This window comes from Haemaphysalis longicornis, unplaced genomic scaffold (genome assembly GCF_048455015.1).
Source record: "Haemaphysalis longicornis isolate Haplotype H1 unplaced genomic scaffold, Haemaphysalis longicornis Haplotype H1 scaffold_1, whole genome shotgun sequence".
NCBI classification, from domain to species: domain Eukaryota; kingdom Metazoa; phylum Arthropoda; class Arachnida; order Ixodida; family Ixodidae; genus Haemaphysalis; species Haemaphysalis longicornis.
Genome location: NW_027526203.1, coordinates 256435883 through 256452836, shown reverse-complemented (window position 1 = coordinate 256452836; position 16954 = coordinate 256435883). Strand labels below are relative to the sequence as shown.

Sequence of the window (16954 nt, the reverse complement as noted above, 5' to 3'; positions counted from 1 at the left end):
GCTAAGTGGCTCGTGCACATGGAGGGTGGTAGGCGTTTTTGTTTTCTTATCTCTTTGAAAACCATGGCAAGGATGGGAGTCAGTTCCTTTCTAAAGGCCACACAGGACTCAGCAGTTGCAGCATTGTCATAGCTTTGGTGCACAAGGCAATTATGTACCGAGTGTAAAAGATAACTTCAAGACGGTTAGCTGTAGCGAGCATTTTTAATTTGCAGTTGATGTCATCAGCAACTAATGCGTTTTTGTCGTCTGTAAAACATATACATATTTATTACGCTTGGGGATCAACGTTTGCTATTGTCACATTTGTCTTATTCTTGACACGCTTGAACTTTCACCTCGAGCGAATGGTATGCATAACCTCACCGAGAAGCGTTTGTCCATATCACGCTTCGCCGCTGCTTGCAATGCCATTACCCGCCGCCCGATTAACCCTGGGCGCTTTTCTTATTATTAACATCGATATTTTCTCCCGTGGAACCATGTAAAGAACCCACCCAAGCAGCAGAAATTGCCAAGCCCAAGCATGGGCTTGGCAATTTTTGCCAAGCCAAGCCAAGCATGTGCTTGGCTTGGCTTAACATAGGCTTGGCAAGCATGGGCTTGGCAATCAGTGGCCAATGTGTCCGAGACTCCGAGCTTGGCAATACCTCGGCCGCCATTATTGGCTGGCGCTTGGGAAAGGTGACAAGCCAACAATTGGAAAGCTCTGGAAGGCCAATATTGGACAACGCTTGGGAAAGTATGTTGCCATGATAATGCCTATGGGTGGATCCCCCCGCCATTTTCATGCACATTTTTAGCTTTGTGGCCAGTCCTTATGACCAATGCCTATTTTATGAGTTGCCTCGCGGCCCGATTTCCGCTTTATACATGCCATTATACAGGAAATTATTTAACAAGTGCGCATTAAATATTTATTTATTGCGCACTCGTTAAATAATTTCCTGTACAATGGCTTGTACAAAACAGAAATCGGACCGCGAGGCACAATAAACAAACTGCACTTTGCGAAGCAATTACTCGACTTGCCAAAAACAATTGAGCAACACAACACACCGGGTCTCTCTGTGTAGTTTTTTTTATTATGCACATCAAATTTACAACGAGAAACCTGGCTTAACAGTGGCAAGAATACGAACACAAACACGAAAGCAAACACAAACGCAATGTCGAGAAAAAAAAAAGCGCTGCTCACGAAGCGCGAACTGATTATGCTGCGTTTAACTGCTAGAGATGCCTACAAAACAGAAGCATTCAGGTAAATGAAAACAAGACCCTCCTCCCCGGTAATTCGCCGACCTGCCAAGATCACAATATGTTGTTGAACAGCACTACTGTAGAACAGCCCAGCTTGGAAGGCTTGTCTCTGCTGCATCCGCCACTGGTCCACGGGAAACACCTTTACGTCGTAGCGCCTGTAATAAGTAAAAGAAAAATAGCTCTCCATAATGCTAAATGCAGGCTGCTTCCTAAATACAGCACCTAGCACCAGCAGGCCTTAACACATGTACGTGTGAAAATATTCAGCCTAAACTTCTAGCTTGTTAACACTCGCTATGAAACATGAAACGTCCTGCACTATTCATTTTTGAAAACAGTCCGGAATTTCACCGAAAATGGGCTTCACTCTTATTGCAGTCGCGCAAGGTAATATGAAAAAAGTCAAATAGACAAAGCAACACGCCAGTGGTTCCGTGAAATTTTGTTGTGGCTACTGTAGCCACATAAACAATTAATCGCGACTGCAATGTCGTGCCGTCAACATTTTATTAGCGTAAGTTTGTTTTCTAACTACACGGGATCAGAGACTACAAGGCAGCGCACTACACAATGGGTTCGGAACGCACGAACATTCACGTTTTTTTTTTTTTCCAAGACATCTATGCCAACTTGGAGGTAGAAGAGAAACCTTGTGACCTTTGAATGCGTTATATGTTAAGGGTGGCGTAGCCAGAGGGGGGGGGGGGGGGGGTAAAAAACAAACTTTTTAGCAAATCTAGGATTTCGTAGCCTGAAAGGTGAACATCACGGCCGCTGTCAACGAAGGCAATACTGTAAATGTGCCATTACTGTCTGCTTCACTCTGAAAAACGGCAGTCTGCAGCATTTATGAATGCGGGGCCATGCCATTACGCATGTTCCCTTGGTGGACTCCAGGAAACAAAAGCATCGCGCCACCCGCGAATGTGATGATGGCGCTGTACAATGCCCAATGCTCCGTTCTCTGGTGGACCAAAGAGCTTCCCAACATAATTTCCATTTCCCGACTCTCTAACGAAAACTACAAAATTCCTGTACGCCCTATAGATTCCAGATTCGCCCTGCTCATACACTGCACATGCTGTTTTATCGTTTAGCTTAAAACCCGCCGTGTGTACTCGGCTGAACAATGGCAGCGCACGAGTCAGCTAAAAAGTATGTCCTTTCATTAAAGTTTGGAGTCGATTGATTGATTGTAGGGTTTAACGCGCCGACGCAACGCAGGCGATGAGGCGCGCCGTAGTGGAGGGCTCCGGATTAATTTTGACCACCTGGGGATCTTTAACGTGCGCCGAAATCTCGTACACACGGGCGTTTTTGCTTTTCGCCTCCATCAGAAAAGCGGCCGCCGCGGCCGGGAATCGAACCCGCGACCTCGTGCTCAGCAGCGCAACGCCTTAGCCACAGAGCTACCGCGGCGGGTCTAAAGTTTGGAGTCAAAATGGTAGGACCTCATTATAACTCCTTCCTGAGATCTCACGGCAAATTTCCGAACACAGCAATATTTTGCTCAACTTGCACAGAACATGCCTAAAGCCCGGTCTACATGGTGCGTTTTTCGCCTGCGAATTCGGTGGAACGAACATTCGCTCTTGCGAAGTTCGCAATGCCTGGAAATGTCGTCTACATGGGGCCTGCGAACGTCGCGGTTTTCGCACTTCAGAAACACATTGTTTGCAGACCGAATTAGGTCTGCCACGAGCAAAGCTTGTTGTGATGTTAAAAAATAAGTTTTGTTGTACTGTCTACTGCAAAACAACAATCTACTGTTGTTTTGCAGTAGATATGACCAGAGTCCTTCAATGTTTTACTGGTCACGAAACTGCTCCGTAACTCAATAAGAGAGCTTCATATGCTGCCTTTGGCCACCGCGCGGTGGCGCCACCCTCTCACTGAGGTCACTCCTCCGGCGGCGTTGCGCTGGCTGCAACGGCGGAGCCGCGGCGAGTTGTGTTTGTTTTGTGCGGGAAAAAAATGTAACGTGCATCTCGCGCTGTTGTGATGCGACTTAAGTAGTGCAATGACGATGCCGAACATGTGTTGCGACCCGAGATGTCGTTCCTTGTACAACGATACCACAGAAAATGTTTTCTTGTTCTGTTGACCGAGCGACGGGGAGCTGCGTGAGAAATGGAGGCGCGCCATTACCAAGGCAAGCAACAAGAGATTTCAGCTTCGATTATAAGAGTGTGACAGTGTGTGGAAATGCACTGTGTGTGACAATGGAAAAAGCAATGTACCCTTTTGAGAGCAACGTGGACCTAGAATTGTACAAGGCTAACTTAAAATCGGATTTTTGTCATATCAGTCAGGTTGTAGCGGTGCTTCATACCTGTTTGCAAACTTGTATTACCTTGCGCTCAGGCTCGCGTGTAAAAAGGATTTGGGACGTCTTTGTGCTTTTACTTTTCATATTTCCGCGAATTATCCCTTAGGGTTCGTTTTGTTTGTTTTGTAATCGCGCGTGGCCGATTCCGGTTTCTTATCTGGCGTTTCAACCGGAGCGCCCGTTTGCTCTTTTTGTCGTACGTCCCGTCGGGCAATGTTGTTCGATATGGAAAGTGTGCCACCTTGTCGCTAACTTGATTTTTTGTTTCTTCGACAATGTTCTTAATCTTATTTCCATGGTGTAAGGTCCACTTATGAGATTAGCGGCCAGGCGCCCGGGCTGCGCGTGGGAACCCGCCGCCCTGTCTGACGACGTAGCACTGCCAACACTGCAGAGCAGTCGACTCCAATTCGTCACGGCGCGCACGGGAGACGGATCGTCTGGCCCACCGCATACCACAGGGCTAATCCCCCATTGAGAAAACAGACGGCGCCGCCGGATTCCAGGAACCACCGTCAGCGTGGTGGCTCAGTGGCTAAGGCGTTGCGCTGCTGAGCACGAGGTCGCGGGTTCGATTCCCGGCCGCGGCGGCTGCTTTTCTGATGGAGGCGAAAAGCAAAAACGCCCGTGTGTACGAGATTTCGGCGCACGATAAGATCCCCAGGTGGTCAAAATTAATCCGGAGCCCTCCACTACGGCGCGCCTCATCGTCTGCGTTGTGTCGGCGCGTTAAACCGTACAAATCAATCAATCAATTCGGCCGCCGTCTCCAAGAACTTCAACACCATCGCCCAGCCAGCCTCTTGCCAAATCAACCGGAGCCCGGGCGATTGGGTTCCTGATCGACACCGGACATCGAGGAAACGATCTTTACTCATGGATTTGAAATTAATAACTTTCCGATAGTAATGCATGCATAGCAAACACCGCGCAACTCACTTTATCGACGTTCATCTGTGCACGTCACACTGCGGACTGCTTCTTCGACGTTTGTGTTTCATGCTAGCCTTTGTAGAGCAGGAGCTCGCTGCGTTCAGAAAAGCTTTGCGTCGTTCTTGGCTTCGTAGCAATATTCTGTTTCCTCCGTATGCTGCACATCGCAGCGCGAAAAAAATAAATTTTTGTACCCTGGACCACGCTCTTTTGTCTCCCTTCGTAACATTGAAATTTTTTGTTGCGTGTGATAAAATCAGTTTTATTGCTCTTTTTTCGCTTCCCGTGTTTGCGAGGATTGCAAAGGGTGGAAGCAGAAAGACACATGGCGCAACATATATATCTCTTCGCGTTTTGATCCTTCGCGTTGCTGCAGCGTTTTTAGATGTTCTCAAGTGTGTACCCACTCATCGAAACGACAATACTATTGGGCTATCTCTTTCAGCGTTCTGTGCATTCCAGAGATATCAATGGATTCATTAAGCGTAGTCTGAACGACGCGTACTTCGTTTCTTTCAGTTTTTTTTTTATTATCGATAGGCCCGCAGCAGTCCGTGGCTACGCAGATACCGTATGTGTGGTATTTACAACTTTTTCTATAAGAAAAGAAGCAATAGAGATTTAAAAATCCGTCAACACGACGGCGCAGCGCTTGTGCCAGAGCACGCAGAAGCCGTTGCCGTTCGCGGCCGAAGTCTACGGTAATTTCTTCGAAAAGTAAAACCCCATTGAAGGCAAGTGATATACACAATGACTGGACTATTTTTCGCTAGCTACTACGAAAAAAACACACTTAATCAGCGCGCCGACACTAAAAGCAGCGAGCGTTTGCACGCCAAGAGCTGGCCAATACGCCGCACGCGCGGCGGCTCGATGGCCTTCGTGCGGCGGTGGCGCCTGTAGTGGCGTGCGCGGTCCCTATATGAAACGAGCGCCGAAGTTTCGTGACCATGCAGTAAAACATTGAAGGACTCTGATATGACTTTATTATCGGTTTCATTTAACAATTGGCAATTATTTTTTGGATATACGCACACATACCAGAGAACACATACACAGCAAGCAACCCTGGGTTCGCTTGTTGTGCGTGCCTATATAAAATTCTAGTACACTATACGCCTCGAGCTTCGCGATCGCTGCGCCGCCTGCCGCCGCTCCTCCGCGGCGTTGACGGGATTTGCGCTGCGTGGCTGATAGGGACTCGTGCAGCATTTTGGTTCTGTTTCGCTTCTTTTCGCCTTTCCGCGCCCTAAAAAAAACTTGTTATGGTGACGTCTATAGTCAAAGAGTACGTTTAGGTCACTTAACTCTTTCGGGACCGCTCCATAGGCCATCGATCACATATGATCGATGGTTTCGCGAGCCTGCAGAATACAAATTTTCGCTCGATGGAACACCTAGCGACATCTAGGAGATAGTTTGAAAACTGAAGTTTTCTGTTCTGTGAAGTTTCTTTTTTTATCGCCAGGTGGCAACGCATCAGATATTTTATTCTGACGGGCAGTGGTTTCGAATGTAAACAAACATGGCGTCATACTCGCGCGAGCGCGATAAGAAATCCACCTCGTCTCGTCTCGCATATCTTCGCCTTCTACTGTTGATTTTAACGATGAGAGTGGCAGTGAAGAGTCGGAATGCGGCTTTAGAGATCGGACTTCAGCTCGAGCGAGGTTTCGGGTGTCGATCAGCCTGGAACATCAAATCGCGCTCGAAGGTGGGTGCTGGTTTCAGTTTCAATTGGCTCTGGAGCAGGTTTGTGCGCTCGAAATATGTTCTGGCTGGTTTATATTTGTTCGCTAGGGTGTTAACTACCTATGGTGGTGATCTCCTGCCACCAGCGCAGAAACAGATCAAGTTTTCGCCGAGACGAGAGCCAGGCGTGTACCTGGGCGACGACGTAGCCAAGGCCTTAGTGCCAAAGAGATCACACACAAAACAAAAAACCAGTTACACCTAGCCGCATCAAACTTTCGCGATAAAGAAACAAAGCATTGTGTTGGATTTTGTATATCCTGAAATAATTTTATTCTTTTTTAATGTTTTTATATTTGCGCTTTTTTCTATCTTTTTCTTTAGTTTTTTTACGAAGTTCTTACTTTCAGATTTTTTTCATGGTTCTGTCGTCAATGTTGAAGTAAAACTTGGTATTCTATGTCAAAGAACGTATAATTAGCTGCATTTTGGTATATGCTAAGGCAGGATGGTGCCTTTGCTTTATGTAATAAAAAATTTGTACCGAGACCTCCCTTTTTCATCACTTTTTCCGGCGGTCCCGAAAGAGTTAAAAAGCAGCTGCGTCTTCGTAGAGTACGCGATCGCCTGCAAGAGCTACCCGGGGACGCGGTTTTGCGCGCTTCGTCGCCGCTCTTCCGGGCGTCGGCGACGGCAGCAGCATATCACCCATGTCACCTCCAAAACATCAGGCACAAATGAATTCTACTGTCGCCTCGTTTAGACCTGATACTGGCACAATGAGAGGTTGGCTTCATTTTGGAGTGTGGACAACGAACGCGGCTTCGTTTCGAATATATACGTCGCAGAAAAATGTGTTTCGGGGATGTGATTACCCAATCCCGGACAATAACTAATGTCTGTTATAAGAATATAAACTATGCGAAAATGTTAAGTAAAATTTTTCAAGCATGTGCGTCGAAATATGTGCCCAAACAAGCCATATAGCAAGAACCAAGGCAAGTTAATGAAACCACGGGAAAAAAATGCTGTGCAAGTGCGGAATTAAGAAATATAATAGCTCTAACAGGAATTTAAAAAAAATAGTGCAGCTTCTGACCTGCTAAAGACGTTCGCCGAAACTTAAGGGTTCATATAACTATACGCGAAATGCACGGCTTTTTCGCGAGACATCGGTGGGGGGGGGGACGCTGTGTACAAATGCGGAGCGGAATCAAGCAATGAACGGTTTAGTAATCCCACACACAAATCTCGCGTTCACTTTCCTTTTGTTTTCCTACATCAACGAAGAGCTGATCGTACGACGGACGCATTTTTGGAAGTAAACAGGGTAGGCTGTTCAACAATTAAGCGATGAAAGGTGTCATTGGAAGAGTGTGGTATGTGATAAGGCCCTCTGATTTCAGTTTCTGCTTTATTCTGCAGGCTCCCTGTGCCACATGACGATAATTCGAAGAAGCATTTAGTCGCAGTCGCGGATTATATTCTAAGCCCGTCTCCGCTCTGCTCGCAGAGGATATATGTAGCAGATGAATGTTTGCGGGCACTCACCTCACGACAAGACGACTATGTCGTGTGCTGATCCCCGAGTATAATTATGCATTGTCCATCGTACTTTTGTTGAATATTCCCGAAATTAACACAGACTGGCTTGTAAATGGTGGTGATCAATATCTGAAGTATAATATTGGCAAACGTAACTGGCGTGCTGCCAGGTATGAGTGCTCGGATCCGCTGATTATGTAAGCGCACAAAACCGATTTAAATCGCAGTGTATAGCCGTAGCATGACCATCTGAGGAACCGGTGGTTACGCAGACACGGCTAGTAAATTCAGGTCAGTGTAACTACAATCGGCTCCACCAAAAGCCGGTTCCGCGACGCTGGCCTGTGGCACACACCTGGCGCTTATACAGACCGAATATACCACACTAAGATCGCGTGAGAAACATTTACACTCTCGTAAACACACCCCATTTGCGAACAGAGTGACTGCTCCACATAAACATGGATTTCAAACGCCCGCAAACGGTAAATCTCAGTCGTGAACGTGCCGCAAAAGCAGCGGCGGCACTGGGGAGCGGGGCGCGGACTCCCGCGGCTGCTTTCGAAACGGGCCGCTAGGGGGATTTCAGTGGCGCCCCTACAGGCCGCGCTCGAGGCGTATAGTGCCTAGCTCATTTTGGTGTACCTCGGACGGGACTTCTTCGGTCCTTATGTACTTCTTCCGAACTGCTGTGATGTGCGCGACATGCGCGGACACCGATTAAGCATCCGTTGGAAACGGCGCGCGACAACGTGTTGTGATTCTTGTGAACACGCGTACGTTTGTGTTGGTGCACCCGCGCTTACGCTGATGATGATGATGCAGTGGTGCCTTTCCCTTTGAAAAGGGTGGCCGTTACAGTGACGGCCTGGCAAAAAAAGAAAAACAAGCAAACAAAATTCACAACTACACAGAGGTCCAGGAAGAGTCCAGAAAGAGTGGCTGGCTCTGCGCCCTCAACGCCACCCCCACATTGTCACAGACACTTCTTCCCCGATCTCTCACTGTGCTTTGCAGTGCTGCATGCTGCCCTCCACTGTTCAAGGCGTCGCTTAGTCCGGGATACTGCCACAGTCTGCACTTCACCCTCCGAGTCCTCAAAGCATAGCGCTACTGCCAGTGCTGTCTGAGACACAGGCTCTCCAAGCGCGTCGCACTGAAGCACCAGATGTTCAATTGTTTCGTCGGAGTTCCCACAAGCGCGGCACAACACACACGTCACTGTCTCATCGAACACCTGTTGCCGCGTCAGAGTGCGTAGTGCCCCTGCTCTAGTCTCGAAGAGCAGGGCGCTCCCGACGCTGTTATCGTACAGGCGGACCGCTTTGATGGAGTTCTTGTGCTGGCCGTAGAAGGACAGAGTCTCCTTATCGGTCAGTGCTAGCTGCCATGCTGCGTCTTCCACTTCTCGGACTCTTTGTCGTACTGCCTGGGCGTATGCTCCGACTGAATGCACCCGAATGGGGTCTTGTGTGAGGCCGAACTTTTGCTGGAGGTGGTATATCCGCCGAGTCCACTGCGTGCGAAGACAGGTTGCCGACAAGTATTCAAAGACTCTCCTCGCCCATCTGTCCCGGTGCATATTGAGCAGGCGGTTGTAGAAAGCCAGCTTGCTTGAGGCCTCCCGAGCAGCAAAACTGGACCAGCCTAGGTCACCTTGGACAGCTTCGTTAGCCACACTACCGTGGCATCCGACGGCTATTCGGCCGACTTCTCGCTGTCGCCTCTCAAGTACGTCACGGCCTCTCGCCGACAGGCACACCACCGCGTTTGCAAATGTCAGAGCAGGCACATGAACCAGTTTCCACAAGTCCCTGATCATTACAAAGCGGTTACACCCCCATAGGCACCTGCGTCGCAATATGCATTGGGCTCTAAGGGCAGTTTTCCCTACTCTATCTTCGTGAAGGCCGAACAAGTCCACTCCGCTGCACAAGCTAACTCCGAGGTACTTGACTGATGATGCAGTTTGCAGGACCTCCTCCCCCAACCGTGCCTTCTGCCATCTTCCCGGCCAACTGAACTACTGTGGTTTTCTGGGCATTGAATCGAAGGCCCAGCCCCTTCATCTCAGCTGCACATATGTCCAGTAGGCTCTGCAGGTCATGAGGAGTCTCTGCCATCAACAGCAGGTCGTCTGCGTATGCCAGGCCTGGGATCCGGCGGTTATCATCGATACCGCTTGTCGTGTATCTCAGACCAAAGCCCAGGCCAGATTGCAGGAGGGCTCTCTCAACGCCCGACACGTACAGTAGGTACAGAAGCGGTGACAGGGGGCAACCTTGACGCAGTCCTCTATTCACCCTGATCCTCCCAGTTTCTATTGTGCCGAATCTGGCGGCCACTACGTATGCAAGCCGCTCGTATGCAAGCAACGCCATCTGGTTGCTAAGCGTGCAAATGGTGATGCCGTGAAGTGGCCGGGACGTTCACCTAGTTGTGTTCCTATTGGCCGCAAGTTCCGGCCCCTCTAGCGCCTCCACGCCGCACGAGCGGCGTTCGGGGCTTTGGGCGGCATCCAATGGATCTTGACCTCCTTTTCCTGCTGGTTGGGGTTGATGACCAGGCACCTCCTCCCTTTGGCCTTGATCTCAGTTTGCGATGCCAGCTGCTGCATTTCTTTCTCCGTCCTGAAATCGAAGGTCACCATCCACACGTGGTTGAACTGAAAGGGCCCCAGGTTGGTGATGGTCTTCAGGTCCGCCACTGCAGATATCGCTGCGACGATGTCGTCGATGCCGTACGGTCTGGCCGAAGGGTCCGCGTGCAGGAATACGGCGTTCTCGCTCATTTTGCCGGTCGGGAGCGTGGGCATCAAGGTCCGGTAGGCCGTCGCGGCCGCCGGCGAGGGGAGAGAGTGGTCGGTAAACCGGTCCGGCGCGGCCGCGCCGGTCCTTCTCGGAGAGCTCTCCGGGCTCATGACTTTCCCCGGGGAAACCTGGGGAGCGACTGCGTGGCTGCGATCGTGAGTAAATACCCGAGAGTCACACAAGTTGCGAAAGTTTAAATAACGTTAAATGTTTCGTGGAAATGTTTATGTAACGTTTAAAAAAACATTCAATGTTTATGTTATCTTAGAAACGTTATTTTTACGTTGAAAACAAACATGTATGTTAACGTTTTGTTCCCAACATTTATTTAACGTTTAGAAAACAACTTAAAACCAATGTTAGAAATACTAATGTTATTACAATGCTCATGACTCAACATTAAAGTAATGTAAATATACAAACATTCAGGACATGTTCAGGAAACAACTTATCACCAATGTTAGAAATGGTAACGTTATTAATATGCTCAGGACTCAACATTAAAGTAATGTACAAATTGAAACATTATAATAACGTTCAGACCATGTTCACTGCAGAACATTAATGGGATGTAAAAATGTAAACATTATTATAATGTTAAGAAGTAACCACAAAGCAACGTTATATGTAACATATTTATTGCAACATTATTACAATGTTCAAGGCATAACGTTGAAGTAACTTTAAAATTTTAACGTTATTAAAATGCTCGAGGTAATACTGTCAGGTAACATAATAAATCTGAACATAAGCATAACATTTATGTTACAACGGCAGGGTGATGTTATGCTTGAAGTTGAAGCATTAGCGAAATGTTCAAACTAATTGCACAATACCACTGGCTTTTACCAAAGTCTTCAGGGGTACAGGGGGTCAAAACAAGTTCGCCCCCCGAAATTTCTCGTGAGGGAGGTGTGGAGGGGGGGGGGGGTCATCTAGGACGGGTGATTCGCGCAAACGTGAATCGCACGCGCCAGATAACGCTTCCAGGCTCCAGCACGTACCGGTCGGTTCTTCTGGCTCCCTCTTCACCATTTTGACAAATTAATAGGGGGAGGGGGAGGATATTTCGGGTTATTTCCTTATTTCACATATATAGAACTTTGCATCTCGTGCCTTCGGCGTGTCGCCACCGATTCTGCTATCTTTGGCGTGTCTTCCGAGGCCAACTTCCAGCTCGTTTGAGCAGCTCTGGCGGCTCGGGCCAACAGTTCCTAATAGTAAAATAACCAGTCTTAAGCCGATAATCCGGTGGAAGCCACATGCTCGTTCAATCAGTCACGTATATATTTTTGTACCAAGGATCGGCACACCTAAGAGGCCACCTTTTTATCTTCTTTTCCGCGATCGACGCGTGCCTCTCTCAGCTTTTCGTTTTAATATTTTCCGCAGCCTTCACGCAACCTCCGTTACCTCCCGTCACAGCTCCTAAAGCGTGCGTTGCGCCATGGAAACTAGGTTCGATAAAGTATCAGAAGTCTTGGTCGATGGCTGGAGAGACAATTAAGGAGGACAGCTGTCTGTTTGGGCCCCTGACATTAGAAAGATCAAAGCTCTAGTCAATGTGCAGGGAGAGGCAGCTGTTCGAAATTGTCCCGAATGTGTAAATGTGCCGCGCTTCTTGTGTCCGAACCCCTTCCACTTCTTCAACTCGCGAGCCCTGGCGTAACATATGTTATGACCTGAAATAAGGTCCCCGCTTGTTACATTGTTAAATTGGTTGAAAGAGTATGCACAATCACCTAACTATCTCGAATTAGGCTTGAAATAAAGAAAAAGGACGCTCTAGGCGAATGAAACCAACTGTCTGTTCTTAGCAGGAATTTTGACGAAGAGACAGAAAGGCAGTTTAGGGGGTCAGCTTTACGGGTGGGGGCGGGAAGGGAGGCTAACAAACACCTCCCTCCCCCCCCCCCCCCCCATATAAAATCCTGGCTACGTCAATGCTTTTAAAAATCGCAGCCACATTATTTCAGCGCTTGACTGCATTTTGACGCCGGAGATGTGCTGAGACAAATGTTGTAAGTGTGTATGCGTGCGTGTTTATTTTGTGTTATGAGCCCAGCCTAGCCCAGGACATGGGCAGGCCAACGTGTTGAGGAGGATAAATTTCAGCGCCAATCGTGTCATCAGTTGTGGTTTTGGCCGCTGCGAGTCCGCGCGAAACATTTCTCAGGCAAGGCGACTTTCCCCTCAGTTGCCTTTTGTTCCCTCAGTTCAAGGAATAGCTCCGTCAACAACCGGTCCCATGCATGATCAGTCCTATTGTTGCCCACCGCCGCTCCCCTCATTTTGCAAGGCGTGTTTCATGCGGGTGCGCGAGGCGGGTGGGGGCTTGCTCCCCCTCTCAAGACCTGCAGGGGAAGTGCGTCAAAAGCCTGTTCTTGTGTCTTGTATTCCGGCGTGAGGCTGCCTGGTATTTTTCTTTTCTGTCATCTGCACCCAGCGCAAGAAAGAGCGACAGCGCAGAGCAGCAGAAGGTGTTTTGCGTCATTGAGAAATACACTTGTTGCCGGGAAACAACGATTTGCAAGTCAAATGCAGGTTACTTCAAATATACACGAAAGCACGCATTTAACTATTTTCAGTAAGCATCATGAAGTTAAATTTATTTTAGGAATTGACTAGGAATGAATAGGAATGAATGAATGAATGACTAGGAATGACTAGGAATGAATAGGAATAGAAAAAAATGAATAGGAATTGACAGTGTTATGTGTAATTTTTACATACCTGTCACGTTTGCATTGCAAATTCTGCGCTATTGAAGCAGAAAACAAAAATGTGAGAGCTACTTCTTATCAATGCGGCGATCGAATTAACACCCATTGGATGATTTGGCAGATCTGTAACGAACTCATACCTACAGTGAAAGCAAGAGTTGCCCTGCGCATGCAACGCGAGACTGCGACACCGTAGTTTCGCGTTATTTTGTTTCGTATTAGCCATATAAAGTACAACAGCATTGTTATGGTGCATCAGCCACAGAGGAAGAAGACACGAACGCCAGTGCCTAGCCTGCTCGCACATGTGCTAAACTGTAGCCAAAACAAGACGCTGTGCGCGCTCAGATCGGCTCTGAGGTGTACATGTATTGAAAATGAAGTAGCCCAAGCTCTGGCGTTCTTGGTCTGCTCGGAGCCTTCTGTTCTGTAAATACGCCTTGTTGGTTGATGGGTTGTAGGGTTTAACGCGCCGATGCAACGCAGGCGATGAGGCACGCCGTAGTGGAGGGCTCCGGATTAATTTTGACCACCTGGGGATCTTTAACGTGCGCCGAAATCTCGCACGCACGGGCGTTTTTGCTTTTCGCCTCCATCAGAAAAGCGGCCGCAGCGGCCGGGAATCGAACCAGCGTCCTCGTGCCCAGCAGCACAACGCCTTAGCCACTGAGCCACCACGGCGGGTGTAAATACGCCTTGTAAATACATCTTCGTTTCACGTCTTCCTCTCTGTAACATTTTGGTGGCGGTTGCTAAACATACATACATCCATGCTCCTGCCTTGAGCCTATACGAGCGCGTAAGTGCTCACAATCGATGATACCCTACGCTCACGCTCGCGCTACAAGCGGCTAGCCTCCTGGTTATAAGTTTAGTCGGGAAATCGACTTCATGATGTCGATGGGCGGTGGACCCGAGGTGAAATTAAGCACCGGGACCCTTGCGAAGTATTTTTATTCCCTTGCGAAGTATCTAACCAAGCTGTACAGCCTTCCTTTGTAGCCGCATAACTGTATTTCTTGAGTGGATTTCAACTTTTAACATCTACGTATATAAACTGCACTCCGCTGTCGCTCCAATTCCTCCCCATAGCGCTGCGCGTGCGGGCACGATTGCTGCCTGATGATGGCTGCTGCTGCGCTGTTGTTAATTCACTGCAAAAGCTATAATGTTTGACAACTGTATTACCTTTGATGCAACTTCATAAAAATATTTAGGCGACCAAATTGAAACTTTGAAAACTTCCCTTTGCGGCAGACGTAATCAATTCGTCAATTTTAATGCAAGCCTAGGTTTATTCGCCGTGTAAAAGCACGCACCACGTCGAAATACAGAGTTACGTGTGCAGTTAAACCTGTATGTAAAGAAGTTGATAAAAATTCAAAATTTTCGTTACATGCAGGTTTTCATTATATACAAGTTTCGATTTAAGGCACCCGTAAATGAAGCAGAAACTAAATCAAAATATATGACATCAGGGATAGTGAACTCTCCCTTCAAGAATTTATTTCAGAGTGAAAAAATGCTCTATTTGCGGCTTCTGCTTTCCCACAAAGTTTTTCAGTACACGTCAGTCCAAAGAATCAAGGTCACTATACCCCTGTATTCGCAAGCGTAACGTACCTATCAATTTTGCCTTTTGACACTCTTCGTTGCTTTAACCAGTTTCAAGGAGCAAACGTGTGCTGAAAGGGCGCCTTTTCGTGAACTTGATGCTATTTAATTGTGCACGCAAACTTTTTGAGAAGGTGCTAGCTGGGATGCTGTACCGAAGGACAACGTTGATCCTACTTGCCTGCGGAGACGGCACCTGAAATTGCGAGCTTGTCTTGAAAAGACAAATCTTTTCGTTTTTTAGTAGCAGAACTCATCACCAACGAACCTACACCTCAGAAATCAGTGGAGACGCGCGACTATACACACCGACAGTTCGGCCTAGCACCTAACCGACACCACACTCACATTGGAAACACACGGTAGTTTGCAGCGCGGGCAATGTTCACTAAATTAGTGCATATCTTCAGCCAATTTTTCAGAAAAAGTGCAAAAAACGATGGCTCATCAGCGTAGCGAATTCGTTACATGAAGGTGTAACTGTTGCCATGCCTTCGTTATACAGAGGTCAGGTCGAAAATGCATCGTTTTCAATGGGGCTGGTAATGGGGATTTGAAAAACTTTGTTAAATCCAGGAATTCGTCACCATGGAAGTTAGTTACATCCTGGTTCAAATGTAATTGAAATGACTCCTTTTTTCCCATTTTGTGCCTTGCAGACATTGTGCTAACTCAAAGCCCGAATTCTTCACACAGGCAAGGGCAAGACGATTAGGAAGTATTCGAGCCCTTATAATCAGCCGAAGGGCAATATTTAGCCTCGAATTACGATAACTTCGTTTAACACCTTGAGTTGCGTTTGTTGTTGAAAAGCTGCGTACCCATATTTTTCCCATCATCGTGTGCGGCGTAAGGACACGAAGCCCTCGAAAAATGAGGAGGGGAAGGGAAGAGGGGGGGGGGGGGATCAAGCCTTTCAGCGCCCACTTTGTTGGCGCCTATGCCATCGAGCTAATTTGAAACGAATCATCCGATCACAGTGTCTCCCTGTTACTGCTATGACGGGGTCTGGGACATTTCGGTGAAGCACGTTTCGGCGCACGGGCTTTCCGATGCACGGACTTCTCGGTTAAAAGGCATTTCGATGCGAAAAAATTTTGAAGAACAGATATGGTTACTCGTGGTGTGCTCCTAACGTGCCACGATGGAAGAAGACAACGACGGTAGAAAACGGCGACTAAGCGTTTGAGTACGCAAGCAGCGCGCGCGCAGTTTTGTATGTAAAATATATTTGTTGGTACCAGCCACGTACTTCTGTCTGGTTCTTGTATGCCTTATTTGCTTTGAACGTATTGTTGTATTTTGATTTTGGTAAATCACATGTCGTGAATGACTATTTACTGCACTTACTGAATTTTTTTATTAATGCCGCATTTCAAAAGTTTATCTTACGATTTGTGTCCATTGTTATGTTTTTCTTTAATACACTTAAATCAACACCTATTATAAAGCCGATTGATTTTACTCGTTGCGGCTTATAATTCCTATTGAGTTGTGGTTCTTTGGGCAGGGGAGAGATTGCTCTAGATTCACTCAGAAAACATTTTAGAAAACATTAGAAAGAGCAGTTTCTAGTCGTAATATCCCGTAATTTGCGTAATATCCCGTGATTTACTGTGAAATGATATCCTATTATTTCTAGTCGTGAGACTATGTAATTTTCGGAGCCGTTTAACAGGGGAGGAGGGGGGGGGGGGGGGGGGGGGGAGATGGACTCCATGTGCGAAGGCATTCCTGGCGAAGGCATGTTTTATCGGCGATCAGGCGAGAAATTACGTAATCGTGTTCGCTAATAGTGCTCAAGGCTGCAGGGGTAACTCGCTTGTTTAAATCATACATGTACGAAAAAAACCCTTTTTTGTAGTTATGTGACCATGCACACAGCAGTAGTTATTCCGTACGCACCAGCCGGACTGGTTAAGTTGCCCACAATTCTTTTTTCATCGAATCATGATATTTCTGATTAGTGAATCAAAACGTTTAAGTTCTAGTTTACAAAAAAAATGCCACTGGTGTTTTTTACAAATTTTGTCCCTACACCACTC

At 47.5% G+C, this 16954-nt stretch overlaps 1 protein-coding gene across 2 annotated transcripts in view; it reads left to right on the top strand.

Moving 5' to 3' along the window:
• LOC144144590 (tudor domain-containing protein 1-like) overlaps positions 1-16954 on the top strand; it is a 100507-nt gene that overhangs the window by 23306 nt on the left and 60247 nt on the right. The gene's annotated exons all lie outside the window — the stretch shown is intronic.